Source organism: Podarcis raffonei, chromosome 2 (genome assembly GCF_027172205.1).
Source record: "Podarcis raffonei isolate rPodRaf1 chromosome 2, rPodRaf1.pri, whole genome shotgun sequence".
NCBI classification, from domain to species: domain Eukaryota; kingdom Metazoa; phylum Chordata; class Lepidosauria; order Squamata; family Lacertidae; genus Podarcis; species Podarcis raffonei.
The window spans coordinates 125,806,752-125,822,588 of record NC_070603.1 but is presented as its reverse complement, the minus strand read 5'-3'; the positions used below and the strand labels follow the sequence as shown (position 1 = coordinate 125,822,588).

Sequence of the window (15,837 nt, the reverse complement as noted above, 5' to 3'; positions counted from 1 at the left end):
GGAGTGTGGGAAGTGTTTCAATTGCTTTATATATAGATAATTTTATTAATACAGTGGTACTTCGGGTTACATATGCTTCAGGTTACATACGCTTCAGGTTAAAGACTCCACTAACCCAGAAATAGTGCTTCAGGCTAAGAACTTTGATTCAGGATGAGAAAAGAAATTGTGCTCTGGCGGCGCGGCGGCAGCAGGAGGCCCCATTAGCTAAACTGGTTTCAGGTTAAGAACGGACCTCCGGAACGAAATAAGTACTTAACCTGAGGTACCACTGTGTATAATTTTATTTACAAATTGCTTCCCGGATCACTTCCCGGTTGTTGGCGTTTGAAAGCCGCAAACGTCCAACTTCCGAAACGTTCAACAACCGAGATTCCACTGGGTATCCAGCAATTGTGTGTTGTCTAACGATATCCATTCTTTTAACCAACACAAAGAGGCTGCTTCATAGTAGAAAATCTAGCAGTGCGAAGCCACCTCTATTTTTAGTATCTATCAAAATTTTATACTTTATTCTTGGTGTTTCCCCCCTGCCAGAGTAATCATGAAATATCTCTTTGCCATTTGTTAAAGAAGCTTGTATTATTTATTATTGGTATCATTTAGAATAAAAACAGTATCTTAGGTAAAACATTTCTCTTTATGGTTGAAATCCTTCATAAAAGTGAAAGTTTCGTCCTTCCCCATATTTCCAAATGCTTTTTAACATCTTTTGATACTTTAACGTAATTGGAATATGTTGTCATTCAGTGTTTTTCAAATAAACCCTTATTTAGTCTCCATCTATGCAATGAACTCTTTTCACCCCTCATTATCATCCATGTTGAGTTTTGATCTGATATAGTTCTTGGCTGGATCTCTACAGTCTTTAATCCTGTAGGCAGTTCCTTCAATATCCAGATCAAGTTTCTTCTTCCCGCAGAATCCTTTGAATCGGAAGAACATGTTTACTCTTGTTCTAATGGGGGTCTGAATCTCCAAGATTCTGGGTTGGCAAACTAAGGCCCGTGGGCCGGATCAGGCCCAATTGCCTTATAGATCCGGCCTGCGGACGGTCCGGGAATCGCCGCGTGGATTGACAGAGGACACGTTCTTTCCCTCTCCCTCACACGGCAGCGCTTTTCTCCTCAGCCCCTACTCCGCACCCCTTCTCCGCGCCGCTTCGTCGCGCGCTTTCTTCGTCACCCCCTCCCTCCTCCTTTCCTCCATGGCGTTCAGGCGGTTTGTTGCAACGGCTGCAGCTGCCGCTTGTGGGTTTTACAAAGTAAATAACTGTTATTTTTCAATAAGGTTATGATTTATGTTTGTTATGTTTTGTTTGTTTTGTGTTTTTGTTTGTCGTTGATATTGTAAAAACTAAAAATTTTTTTGGAAAAAACAACAACAAAATTGCTCAATTCCCCCCAAAATATAGTCCGGCCCCCAACAAGGTCTGAGGGACAGTGGACTGGCCCCCTGCTGAAAAAGTTTGCTGACCCCTGATCTAGTAGATCCATTGTTGTGTTACGGCTAAAATCTGGGTGCGGGGCTACTCTGCCACCCAGCTCATCGGACTAAGTCTGTGGGTCCCTGCGGAAGAAAATGAGCTCAGCCGGACAGGAGCAAACTGCAGAAGATCCAAGTTTATTGCGCAACAGGTTCAAGGCAAGATTGAACAGCGAGAAAGGGGTGACATGAACTTTTGAAACTCCCCCCATGTCCCAGAATACAGTGCAAAATACATCCCAGTTACATCATGAATACATTAAGGAGAGGTTGGGTTACACCGGATTAACATATGGAGGAGGGAGGGGGGAATATGCAGAGCTGGAGATATGCGCAGATAAGCGCTTCCTGAGTGCCGGTGATGGGAAGACAATGGTCCATGTATGCATAGTCTGCCACCTGGCATTGCCCGGAGGAAAGGCTTGGCAGAGCACCTGAGGGATTATGGAGGACAGGGGAGGTGTCATAGAGTCCTAGAGAAATTGAGCAAATTGGCACGTTGATTTTCTATGGATTTTATAGATTTTAGTCCCTTTTGACATTGACAATTGGGAATAAATGGATATATTGTAGCGAAGAAGAAGGTGAAGAAGACATGCCCCCCCTTTCCGTAACAGTTGTAACCATATCAAAAAAGTATTTGGTATTTTGCCTTCTTTTGAGACACTTTCCCGCAGTGTTCTGTCATAGTCCAGTGATCCTACTCCATTAAATTCACCCGTAATAATTATATTTCTGTCATAAACCTCAGACATACTTTCCTCCAATAGTTGGAAGAAATCTCATGCGAAGAGTGGCTCTGAATCTGAAAGTCCCAGTCCCAAATCTTAATCCTGCCACCCTAAGATATTATAAGCAAGCCCCACATTCCTCTTTCCTCCTGCAATAGGGAGGTTAGAACAACACTTAATACCCGGCAGGGATCATAAGAGCCAGAATTGCTTTGCATTCACAAAGGCTATGTGAAATATCACTAGTGAACAGAATAATTTAAACAAGGAAACCAACAACAGTATTAAAAGAGAGAGAAACTGGATTTGAAATGACCAAACCACAAGATGAGAAGTCTCCATACTAAATGAGGGAAGGGAGAGGCATTGGGGAGGGGGGCTTTTGAAGTCTCCCTGCTGGCAAGGGAATTCCAGAGCAAGGACGCCTCTGTCTGTCTGGAATCCCTCACTGCCTCATCTCCAGCAGGAAGGGAGGATTTCCAGACTGGGACCCTTCACTCTTAGGGGGAGGTGCTGGGGCCTGGGCAGCTGGATGGATGGACATCAGCCTGCAGAAATGCACCCCCTTCCTTTCACAGGACTGTTGTGGTGTTGCATGTGTGTGACAAGGCAACACTCAAGAACAGTTCCCACCAACCAACATTACATCATTCCTCCACTGCCCACAAGAGGGCGATCTTTCCTCTACAAATGGTAGAATCCTAGAATTGCAGAGTTGGAAGGGGCCACGAGGGTCATCTAGTCCAGCCCCCTGCAATGCAGGAATATTTTGCCCAAAGTGGGGCTCAAACTCCCAACTCATAGATTCAGAGTCTCATGCTCTACCAGCTGTGCTCTAAAAGGGAGTTTCAGTTCAAGCAGAGCCCAGAATAATTAGGGTTGCCATATTTCAAAAAGTAAAAACCAGGACACCCCCAAAACTGTAGAGCTTTTTTTTAAACAAGGCCCCAAATAAACGCCAAAAAAGCCCATGATTTTTCGACTGACTTGTCTTAAATTCAGGACAAAGTGCCATCTTTTGGAAATGCTGACTTTGAAATCTTTTGCTAGTCTTTCTTTTGAATGGGGTGGGGGGTTTTCAATCTGGCCAGTCCCCACGCAAAAGAATAAATGGAAACGTATCAAAAAGGGCAGCATTTGGAAACCACTCTAGGTCCTTTGGCCTCCTGCTGGCAGAACTGCCTGAACTGCTGGCTCCGCACATGGGAGCAGAGTAGGACTTACTTCCGAGTAAGCAGGCATCGGATGGAAAATTGTGTATTAATAAGGCTTTTGGCCGTGAATTTATACCTACAGCTAAAAGGAAAAAAGAGAGGAGGTTCTTTATGCAGGCCCCAAACTAGACCCCAAGCAGCTATTTAAGGACCGTGAGGGAAGAATTATTAGTTTGGAAGTGACATTGGCAGGAAGGAAGAACAGTCCTGGGGGAAGAATTATACACAGCAAATGGGAAGAAATCAGACTTTTACATACTGTATGGGATGCAGGCAGTGGTGAGGGGCTTTTTATACAGCCTTCTTTCTAAAGAAGCAGAGAGAAGCTCCAAAAGCAAGATATATGAGCAGAAATCAGGGCGAATGAGAATAAATCCACTAATAAAGCAGGGAGCCCGGGGAATCTGCCTCCTCGGCGCCTGAAACTGAGGCGAGGCTCAGATTTCGAAGGGCGGGAAGTTGGGAAAAGGCGGGAAAAGTCGTTGAGGGGAAGAAGCAGCGGGGGGAGGGGCTCCTCCTCTCTTGTCCCTCAGAGACACACAGAGACACGACGGCGACCCTCTTGGGAGGGGAGCAGAAAGGGGTCTCTCTCTCTCCCCCTCACAACCCCATTGCATTCCTCTCATGGCGGAAGGGGACCCCACCCTCTCCCTGCCTGGCGAGGGGGCAGCCGGGCCAAGGGGGTCTCTGGGCGCAGCAGAGCCTGTGGGGAGGGGGGGGAGAGGAAAGGAAGCGCCCCTTCTCTCTCAGGCAGCCCCATGTCTCTTCCCACCCCCAGGGGCTGGGTCCATCTCTGGGCTTCACAGAGGGGAGGGACCCCCCTTGGCTTCCCTGGCTCAGCCCCTCCCCCACTCTCCTGACCCACAGGGGGAGGGGCAGCCCTTCCCTACTTCTCATTCAGCCTCTTCCCTCCCAACCTCCCTGTTTGCAGATTGAAAACCACGTCCTTTTCTCCCGGCAAACCCAGATCACCCCCAGATACAATGCCCCTCCCGCAGCCATCTCGACACCTGCTGTGGGGAGGAGGAAGGAGGGGGGCCAGACCCCCATGGAGCCCCCAGAGGCAGCGCCTCCCGTCCGCTTCCCATCCCAACACAGGGAGGGGCTGCTCTGCGGCCGTAGCTCTAGGGGCAAGTGCATCCCAAAAGGAACCGGAAGTGTTGATGCGAAATGTGCCGGAAGTTTCCAGCAAAGGGGAGGAGGGGCGTCAGTGGAGAACCCCCCCCCAGCCCCTTCTATTGCAGACAAAGAAAGAGGACTAATCTGGAGCCAGGGAGGCGGAGGACCAAGAGGTAAAGAGGGAGAGAGGGGGGGATAAGAGGGGAGGACAAAGAGACCCCCCCCTAAGGAAAGCGCCCTCCCTGGGGCCCGTCGACAGGGGCCCTGATCCAGGCCCCGACCCAGGTGGGAAGGGGGGACCCAACACCTGCAGGGCTGGCCTTGCAAGATCTCCTGGGCAGCAGCAGCACCGCCAGACTCCCCTTTCTCTTTCCTGGGGGCCCGAGAGATGCTCAGCTGCCCTGCCCCCCCTGGACGCCTTGGTGGGAAGGGGAATGAGGACCCCAAGCAGGGCTGGGGGTGGGGCTGACGCCCCCCCATTCTCCCGGCTTCCCCCTGGCAGGAATCCCTGGGGTCGTGGGGCCCCTGGCTGGGGAAGAGAGGGAGTCCATGGAAGGGTTAATGGAAGGGGGAGGAGCCTCGACAGAGACCCCTCCCCTTCCAGCACCCTTGACCCCCTTCTCCCCCCCCTTCCCTAATGACACTACCAGATCATCTGTATTCACTACGACTTATCTCCATACTTTGGATTGTCCTGAATACCACCATTTGGTAGCCAAGCCCTATTCTGTACAGTTAAGTGTTAGTGCGGTTGTTGGAACCCAGTAGGATTGGGAAGAGGTTGCCAGCCCTGAAGAGCCTTCAGCACTTGCCTCAAGTCTGAGTTGCACAATTATTACACAAAGACCCCAAGATGTGTGGAGTATTCTGCTCACAAGGTTGCACTTTCGTTTTTACTGCTTCACACTTAGCTACTTGTGCAGATCTCTTCCACTGCAAACCATCTGTTCATTGAACCTCTTGGAACTTAGAATTATGGGGTTGATTCTGTGTATATACATCTGCAAAGGAACAATGGGATTAAGGTTTTCCCTCAACTCTGTATGTTTATTTTATAACATTTTTCCTGTGAAGAAAAGGCATGTTATCTCTGCACATACAGAAATTCACACTTTTGAGAATGGCAAAAACAAGCATCTGTGACAATATCTTCTCATTAGAAAAACTTCCCCAAATAATCTTACAGAATTCCCCCACCTCCCGCAGAAGCCGCGCACTCTTTAAAGAGCCGCCGCTCTTGGGGGCTTTTCCCTGAGGAGGGAGAAGGGACTGACTGGCTGCGTCAGTCCCTTCTCCCACCTCGTAAAAAAGCTCGCAGGAGCCGCACGCTCCTTAAAGGGTGCGCAGCTCCTGTGGGCTTTTGCGGGAGGTGGGGAATACTCCCAGAGCTTGTCGGGGCTGGCGGGGGAAGCCCGGGATGAAGGCTCGCTGCTGCCCTGCGGAGGCTTCGCTGGCTACCCCAGAAGCCAGAACAGCTAGAGCACTGCGCAGTGCTCCCTCTAGCTGTTTTAGCTTCTGCCTTAGTGGCGCAAAGCCTCCGCAGGGCACCAGGGAGCTCTGCTCAGCGCTCCCTTTAAATAATATTTTTTTTCTTGAATTCCCCCTCTAGAAACTAGGTGCGCCTTATGATCAGGTGCGAAAAATACGTTAGGTAGGAGAAAATAACAGGCCACCCAGAGTATATGGAGAAGCAAAGCGGCTAGTAAGCCTGATCTTTATTGCAACAGTGTCCCCCCCTCACCACAACCAGGAGGGAGGTGTGCAAGGCCTTATATAGTCTTTTCAAATTGCCCACCCAAGACCACCCCCCCCCAAATATCATACAGAAGGAGACTGTCTACAGCAGGAATAGATCACAGGAGGCAGTCTACAGCAGAAAACCTGTCCCCAAGGATACCTGTTAATGGTCACTAACTGCATTACCTGGGCAGCCTGGCCATTCTTTTGTGATGGTAAATACTTTAGTTCCTGAATCCAGGTCACAGGCTCACCCTGTTCATCCCTCCTTAAGGCAGTATTTGTAAGCACAAAGACAATGGGAAGGCTTCCATTTGCCTCCCTTACTGCAGAGGAATATTTGAGTACGTTTCCGGGCACAATTCAAAGTGTTGGTGCTGACCTTTCAAGCCCTAAACGGCCTCAGTGCTGTATACCTGAAGGAGCGTCTCCACCTCCATCGTTCAACTTGGACACTGAAATCCAGCGCCGAGGGCCTTCTGGCGGTTCCCTCATTGCGAGAAGTGAGGTTACAGGGAACCAGACAGAGGGCCTTCTGGGTAGTGGCACTTGCCCTGTGGAATGCCCTCCCATCAGATGTCAAGGAATTTAGCAGCTATCTTATTTTTAAAGGCATCTAAAGGCAGCCCTGTTTAGGGAAGTTGTTAATATTTAATGCTGTATTGTTTTTAACACTTGATTCCCCAGAGTGGCTGGGGAAACTCAGCCAGATAGGCAGGGATAAATAATAAATTATTATTATTATTATGGCATTGGGAGAGTTAAAATGATTTCAGGATGGTCCTCCTGTAATTTTTCAGACGTGGTTTGTATACTTACTGTGAGGAATGTGTGTGGTTGCTCACGAAGTAAACAGCCAGGACTCCGTCCTGCCTTTTACAGCTTTTATTGAGTGGAAAACTATGTACAGTGCAGAAGTCCAAAATCTATATCTGCCTCAATCACTTCCGGGAGTGGTTTCTTCTGGTTTGCTCTCCAGCACAAAAGCCCGGGAAACGTCCCTCTCCTCCTTTCTTCCTTACGTTTATTTCCCTGGCGAAAACTATGCGACGGAAGCAGCACGTCACTCTCCCTTTCTGTTTCCCTGGGAGTGGTGTCGTGGCTCACCTCAGCCTGAGTGAGCCTTTGCTTCATCATCATCATCATCATCATCATTTATTATTTGTACCCCACCATCTGGCTGGGTTTCCCCAGCAACTCTGAGCAGCTTCCACAAAGACCAAAAATACACTAAGATGTCACACATTAAAAACTTCCCTGAATAGGGCTGCCTTAAGATATCTTCTGAACGTCAGGTAGTTGTTTATCTCTTTGACATCTGGTGGGAGGGCGTTCCACAGGGCGGGCGCCACCACCGAGATGGCCCTCTGCCTGGTTCCCTGTAGCTTTGCTTCTTGCAGGGAGGGAACTGCCAGAAGGCCCTCAGCGCTGGACCTCAGCGTCTGGGCAGAACGATGGGGGTGGAGACGCTCCTTCAGGTATACTGGGCCGAGGCCGTTTAGCTCACCTCTACCTGCAATAAACTCATGAGCTTGTGCCAAAAATGCAAGGTGAACTGCCTCCCCGATCAGAAATTACCCTTGAAGGAACCCCATGCAGTCAAAAAATGTGCTCCTCAAACAACTTGCTGGTCTCCTCCGCTGTCATTGCATGGGAACATGCCACTAGTGCCCCTTCACAAGTCCATTTGTCATCTGGGAACATGAGCCTGGCCACGGGAGGTCCCTCTTCCTCCCAGTTCTCGGGCTTGCGAGATAGTGCATCTGCCCTCACATTCTGCTCTCCTGGAACGTACTGGATCCTAAAGTTAAAGCTGGCAAAAAACTCCACCCAGCGTATTTCTCTTTGGCAAAGCACATGCGCAGTCCACCAGTACTCCAGGTTCTTGTGATCTGTGCACACCTGTATCTGCTGCTTCACCCCATCAGGAAGTGCCTCCACTGCTTAAAGGCTGCAAAAATAGCCAGCAATTCTTTGTCATAGATACTTTAGTTTTGCTCCGATTTGTTGTTTCCTGGAGAAAAATATGCACGGCCTCCAATCTCCCCCAGCATCTTGCTGCAGCAGGACCGCTCCGATCGCCCGATCAGAGGCGTCAGTTTCCATTCGCAACGGCTTGTCTGGGTTCATGTGCAATAGCTGCCCCTCCAATGCAAAAACCTTCTTTAGTTTATCCAATCCCCTCTGTGCCTCCTCAGTCCACATAAATTTCTTCCCACTGAGGCAATCAGTTATGGGCGCTGTCAAGTGGGCAAAGTTCTTGATAAACCTTCTGTAGAAGTTGCTGAAGCCCAGGTATCGCTGGACATCCTTCTTTGTCTTGGGGCTTTGGGTGTGGAGGATTAGTATGCAGAGGATGAAATATATCATTAGAAACTATGAACGACACAAGTAGAAGGCATGTTCATGGACATTTCTTCATTGCAGGGGGTTGGACTAAATGGCGCCCGGGGTCCCTTCCAACTCTCCAGTTCTATTATTCTATGACACGGGGAGGACATGGGAGAATGAATGAGATGTTTAAAAAGGAGAATATGCTAATTGAACTTTTTGTCTTTCATATTCCTTTGTTCTCTACCTTGAAACCCGAACAAGACTTTATTTTCCACGCGCTCCAAAGCAAGCAGTGCAGAAGACTTTTCAGGGTATGGAGTCTGGAACAAACTTCACTGGCAGCAGAACACTTAGAAACCATCAACAGACTCACACAGGAGAGAAACCATTTACATGTGTGGAGTGTGGAAAGAGCTTCAGTAAGAGTACAAACCTTTGTTCACATGAACGAACTCACACAGGGGAGAAACCATTTAAATGTATGGAGTGTGGAAAGTGCTTCAGTCTGAAATCAAACCTTAAGATACATCAACGGATTCACACAGGAGAGAAACCATTTGAATGCATGGAGTGTGGAAAGTGCTTCAGTCTGAAATCAAACCTTAAGAAACATCAACAGATTCACACAGGGGAGAAGCCATATAAATGCATGGAGTGTGGAAAGTGCTTCCGTCAGAGTGGAGCCCTTAGAGTTCATCAACGGACTCACACAGGGAAGAAACCATTTAAATGTCTAGAGTGTGGAGCGAGCTTAACTGAAAGTTCAAAACTTAGAATTCATCAACGGATTCATACAGGGGAGAAACCATTTGAATGTATGGAGTGTGGAGCGAGCTTCACTGACAGTGGAAAACTTAGAATTCATCAACGGATTCACACAGGGGAGAAACCATATAAATGCATGGAGTGTGGAAAGTGCTTCCGTCAGAGTGGAGCCCTTAGAGTTCATCAACGGACTCACACAGGGAAGAAACCATTTAAATGTATAGAGTGTGGAGCGAGCTTCACTGAAAGTTCAAAACTTAGAATTCATCAACGGATTCATACAGGGGAGAAACCATTTAAATGCATGGAGTATGGAAAGAGCTTCAGTGCAAGAGGAACACTTAGAATTCATCAACGGACTCACACAGGGGAGAAACCATTTAAATGTATGGAGTGTGGAAAGTGTTTCACTGACAGTGAAACACTTAGAATTCATAAGTGGACTCACACTGGGGAGAACCCATTTAAATGTATAGAGTGTGGAAAGTGCTTCAGTGCAAGTGGAAACCTTAAAATTCATCAGGTGATTCACACAGGGGAGAACCCATTTAAATGTATAGAGTGTGGAAAGAGCTTTACTACTAGTGGAAACCTTAGAATTCATCAGCGGATTCACACTGGGGAGAAACCATTTAAATGTATAGAGTGTGGAAAGAGCTTCCATAAAAGTGAAACACTTAGAATTCATCAACGGACTCACACAGGGGAGAAACCATTTAATTGCAGGGTGTGCAGTAAGAGCTTCATTGATCGTGGATCACTTAGAACCCATCATCGAATTCACACAGGAGAGAAACCATATAAATGTATAGATTGTGGAAAGAGCTTCAGTGGAAGTGGAACACTTAAAAAACATCAACGGATTCACACTGGGGAGAAACCATTTAAATGTATAGAGTGTGGAAAGAGCTTCAGTGCAAGTAGAACACTTAAACAGCATCAACGGATTCACACTGGGGAGAAACCATTCAAATGTATAGAGTGTGGAAAGAGCTTCATTTACCGTGGAACACTTAGAATTCATCAACGGATTCACACTGGGGAGAAACCATTTAAATGTATGGAGTGTGGAAAGAGCTTTAGTATGAATAGCAACCTTAAAAAACATCAACGAATTCACACTGGGGAGAAACCATTTAAATGCATGGAGTGTGGAAACAGCTTCACTGAGAGCCGAACACTTAGAATTCATCAGCTGATTCACACAGGGGAGAAACCATTCAAATGTATAGAGTGTGGAAAGAGCTTCAGTGCAAGTAGAACACTTAAACAGCATCAACGGATTCACACTGGGGAGAAACCATTTAAATGTATGGAGTGTGGAAAGAGCTTTAGTATGAATAGCAACCTTAAAAAACATCAACGAATTCACACCGGGGAGAAACCATTTAAATGTATGGAGTGTGGAAAGAGCTTCACTGACAGTTCAAAACTTAAAATTCATCAACAGATTCACACGGGAGAAATTTAAATGCTTGGAGTGTGGAAAGAGCTTCAGTGCAAGTCGAACACTTAGAATTCATCAACGGATTCACATGGAGAGTGGAAAGAATTTTCGTCCAAGTGAAACACTTTGAAAATCTCAATAGACTCTCGAAGAGCAGAGACCATTTCAATGTATGCATTGTGCAAAGAAGTTCACTGATATTGTAAAACCTAGAAGACATCAATAAGCTCAGACAAGAGAAATCATTAAATGTCAGCAATATAGAAAGAATTTCTGTCAAAGTTTAAGTCTTCCGTGTGTTGAGATGAAGGAAGCATCTCCCAATGGTAAGCGTAATGTAAGACTTAGTGCAGGCGTCCCCACCCTCGGCCCTCCAGCTGTTTTGCAAGTACAGCTCCCATCATCCCTGACCACTGGGCCTGTTAGCTAGGGATGATGGGAGTTGCAGTCCCAAAACATCTGGAGGACCAAGTTTGAGGGTGCCTGACTTAATGTAATGTTACATAGAGAGGGGGAGAGTGTTGCTTTGGAAGCAGGGCTGGTAATAGTAGTAGTAGCAGCAGCAGCAGTAGCAGCAGCAGTAGTAGTATATATAACCTGCCCATCTGGCTAGGTTTCCCAGTGCCCTCACTGTACACAGCTTAAAAACATGGGGGGAAACATCAAGCATAAAAAACCTGATACAGGGCTACCTTCTGATGTCTCCTAAAAGTTGTGTAATTCTTTATCTCCTTGACGTTGGGTGCTACTGCCAAGAAGGTCATCTGCCTGGTTCCCTCTAACTTTGCTTGTGTGTGTGTGTGTGTGTGTGTGTGTGTGCTCCCACCACCAGAGGCTGGGTCCATCTCTGCTTCACAGATGATCTTGCAGTGCAAACTTGGGCGGGGGTGGGACACCCCACTTTGCAGCTGGCTTGCCTGGATCAGTCCCTCCCCCCACTCTACTAATCCCCAGAATGAAGGGGCGGGGGGAGCCCTTCCCTACTCTTCTGATCTCCAAGGCCTGCTGTGGGTTGTGTGATGCCCCAAACCATTATCCCACAGGACCCATGGATCCCCACTCTGGGGGAACAGAGGAGAGACTTTACAGCCACCCGCCTCTTCTAAAATGCCTCACCAGAGCAAAGCACCTGCTCTTCTTGAGACTGGAGTGAGTGATGGGGGGAAGAGGGAGGAAATGTGCAGAGACCCTTCCAAATCCAGTGTGCATGACTGCATGTCTTCTGCCAGGGGGAACAACCTGCAGGGAAGGGGTGTGTTTCAGGACATGCAAGGTCAGCGTGCAACCCAGTCATGAGTTGGCTGTGTTGCCTGGATCATGCCTTAACCTCCTCAAGGAAGGATTCATTCTTTTCTGGTATCTTGATCTGGTGTTTTCCCTCCCTATCTTGCCCTTATTTTTGTGCCTCATTAAAATAAACTAATGCGAGTTGAAGGAGTTGTTCAGCTGTTTCTCTCCCCTTTGCAAGTCTCCAGAAGGTAAATGACAGCACCGAGTGGGGTTTGGGAGAGGCGTCCTTCCTGGCGCCAAGCCTTGAGCAGGAACATCACAGAGGCCAACAGACAAGGCCCAGTCTGCTGTGCAATCTTATATCTTCCAGCTGCCGAGATCAATTTGGATCTGCTGGTGGCCCAGTGGAAGACAAATGGGATCCTTTTTGCAGATCATCTTTCCGCAGAGGACGTCCTGCTGGCGTGAGGCACTTGGGGCTCGTCCACACTTGGCTCCCCCACTTCTCCCCTCTTTACAGCTGAATCGGAGCAAACAGCTGTCAGGTTCTCCACACATTGCCCTTTGTTGCCATTCAGCAGGGAAGGAGTTTTGCCGGAGGAACCGGAGGGGCAAACAAGCAACTGCTGTGGCCTTTGCCTCCTGGGCAGGGGGCAAGCAGCAGCGTGGAGAGGATGCGCAGCCACAACGGCTGTGTCCTACCCTGTGGCCCTATAAGAACTTCACGTTCTTATGGCCCACCTTGTTCAGCCTCCAGTTCTCTCCCTGGCTGGCCAGGTGCCCTCAGAAAGCAGGATCTGAGCTCAAGAGCAAGAGGCTATGTGAATAGACCAGGAGATTATGGGAGACCTAGTCAGCTGAACATGAGCGCCAGAACCCTCTCCTCTCTCTGGGTTTCCAGCAACTGATATTCAGAAGCTTTGCCACCTCCAACTGGCTATTAGCCATCAATAGCAGTCTCCTCCAGGAATTGGAACTCTTGTATTTTAACATCTCATACATTCTCCCATGTCCTCTCTCTGTCATAGAATCATAGACCTGGAGTTGGGAGGGACCCCAAGGCAGGGGTGTACTAAGGCCAGGTGGCACTCGGTGCAATTTTTTTTGTCACCCCCCCCAATTGAAATTATTAAAAGAAGTAAAAATAAGATACAGTTGCAAGCCTGTATTTCTGTTTTATTATTTACTTAGCATTTCGAGTGTAAGCATTTAAAACCTTCCCCCCTAACTTTGTTCTCTGCAGATTTTGAAATCAAATCATCAAAACCAATTCCTTTCACTTTCGTCTGAAAGAAAAACCCCCTCCCCCTTCCTTATCCATCTACTCTCCACTGCGCAGCATCAAGTTAAGCTGTGTTTCGTTGCGTTTGTTGACTGAACTAAAAAGTTTTAATACGTATTATGTTGACTTGCTGAGGTTAATCAGTTGTCAGACGAAGTTATTAAACTCATTTTAAATAATTTCCCCCCCACAAAATATTGTGGGCCCAAATTTATTTTATTTTATTTTATACACACATATTTTTGCCATTTTGTCAAACACGCCCCCCCCCCGTGATGACACCCAGGAAAGCCCGCACCCCACTTCCTATGCCACTGAAGAGAGTATGACTTCATTAACTAAAAAGGTCGTTTTTCTAGGTGCTATTGGAAGAAACTGATTTTCTGGATCCATTTCAATCGGGGTTCAGGGCCGGTTTTGGCACAGAAACTATTTTGGTCACCCTGTATGATGACCTCTGTCAAGAGACATGGGAAATATGTCGGGGGGGGGGGGTGAGGCAACCTGAAATAGATTGACTTCCGTAAAATTAGTTTTTCAGCTAGTTCATTGCTCCCCCCCCCCCCCATTCTCTACAAAACCTCATCAGAATAAATCCAATTTGGCTTTATTTGTAACAGCTATTGTCTATGTCTTTAGTTCTGTCTGCATGCGGACGATTCCATAAGCAGGGAATCCAGTAGTGCATTGGCAGCCCTGAACCTCAGACCATACGCAAATAAGCCTTTTCCAACTTAACACAGGTTAAGCTCTAATGCACAGTTACTAATGGGTGGAATTTCATTAGAATATAGGGACTCCTAAATAAATAAGGGAAGGGACACGGGTGGCGCTGTGGGTTAAACCACAGAGCCTAGGACTTGCTGATCAGAAGGTCGGTGGTTCGAATCCCCGCGACAGGGTGAGCTCCCATTGCTCAGTCCCAGCTCCTGCCAACCTAGCAGTTCTAAAGCACGTCAAAGTGCAAGTAGATAAATGGGTACCACTCCGGTGGGAAGGTAAAGGGCGTTTTCGTGCGCTGCTCAGGTTCACCAGAAGTGGCTTAGTCATGCTGGCCACATGACCCGGAAGCTGTCCTTTGGCTCCCTCAGCCAGTAAAGCGAGATGAGCGCCGCAACCCCAGAGTCTTCTGCGACTGGACTTAACTGTCAGGGGTCCTTTACCGTTACCTTCTAAATAAATATAAATAGTTCCAGGCTCCACAGAAACTGGTATTTGGTGCCTGTTATAAGGTGATGGAGGGATGCAGGTGGTGCTGTGGGTAAAACCTCAGTGCCTAGGACTTGCCGATCGTATGGTTGGCGGTTCGAATCCCCGCGGCGGGGTGAGCTCCCGTCGTTCGGTCCCAGCTCCTTCCCACCTAGCAGTTCGAAAGCACCCTTAAAAGTGCAAGTAGATAAATAGGTACTGCTTTATAGTGGGAAGGTAAACGGCGTTCCGTGTGCTGCGCTGGTGCCGGTTCGCCAGAGCAGCTTCGTCACGCTGGCCACGTGACCCGGAAGTGTCTGCGGACGGCGCAGGCTCCCGGCCTCTAGAGTGAGATGAGCGCACAACCCTAGAGTCTGTCAAGACTGGCCCGTACGGGCAGGGGTACCTTTACCTTTACCTTTATAAGGTGATGGATAGCATGTATGCAACAGGCTTGCTATGTGCTTTGTGAAGTATGTTTTGGGGCTTTTGTGCTGGCGCAGAGGAAATTTCCTCAACTACAACCCAAAAAGTCACATTTACCTACCACATATTGTCTGCCTCTTGGGTACAAAACAAGGTGGCAGCCCTAACACCTAGACTGGCCCTTTGCAGGATCCCATTCTATGGCTTTTCAACGAAGCTGAGCTGAAGAACATTAATGGGCGAGAGAGACTGTGGTTTTTAAAATTGTTTTTATTAAATTCTTGGGTGCATCCAAGTCACGGAATCCTTCAAACAAGTCAGTCCTATTCAGAGTGAGACCGCACTGCTCTGGGCAATATGGGGTTGGCGGGGGGGGGCGGAGAAAATGGGAAGAGAGGAAAGGAAAAGGGGGGAGACCTCAACATTTCATTCATTTATATAGCGTGTGAGCTTTTGTGTCAGCGTCAGGTAAACAAGTATTTTATTTCTATTGGCGGTGGGAGAGACCAGAGGGCCCAGGGGGAGGTTGGTTGCAGGACATCCGACAAAGCAATGCCCAATCTCTGTGGTGTTTGAGAGAGACCCGCAATGGCTGTTCACACATGCGAGGGAGCCATTGCCTGCTGCAGTCAACATGTGGCGACTGTGCACATCTAAACTCCTAGGAGGCAGAGACCCAAATCTGGACCAAGACAAGGGGATGGCAGATGTCTAGCTAGGGATTCACCCAAGCTCCTTCTGCCCGCTGACCAGAAAAGTCATGTCCACCACAAAAAAGCCACCCTTCTCTTTTTACCCTCCAATTTTACAAAGGCAAAGATGGGTTGCAGAACGTCTTAACAAAATTTTGCTTAATAACAACAACAACAACAACAACAA

At 47.9% G+C, this 15,837-nt stretch overlaps 1 pseudogene; it reads left to right on the top strand.

Annotated features, from left to right (window-relative positions):
- Nucleotides 1–4,124: 4,124 nt before the first annotated feature.
- Nucleotides 4,125–12,266, top strand: LOC128409535 (oocyte zinc finger protein XlCOF6-like; annotated as a pseudogene).
- The last annotated feature ends 3,571 nt before the right edge of the window (nucleotides 12,267–15,837 follow it).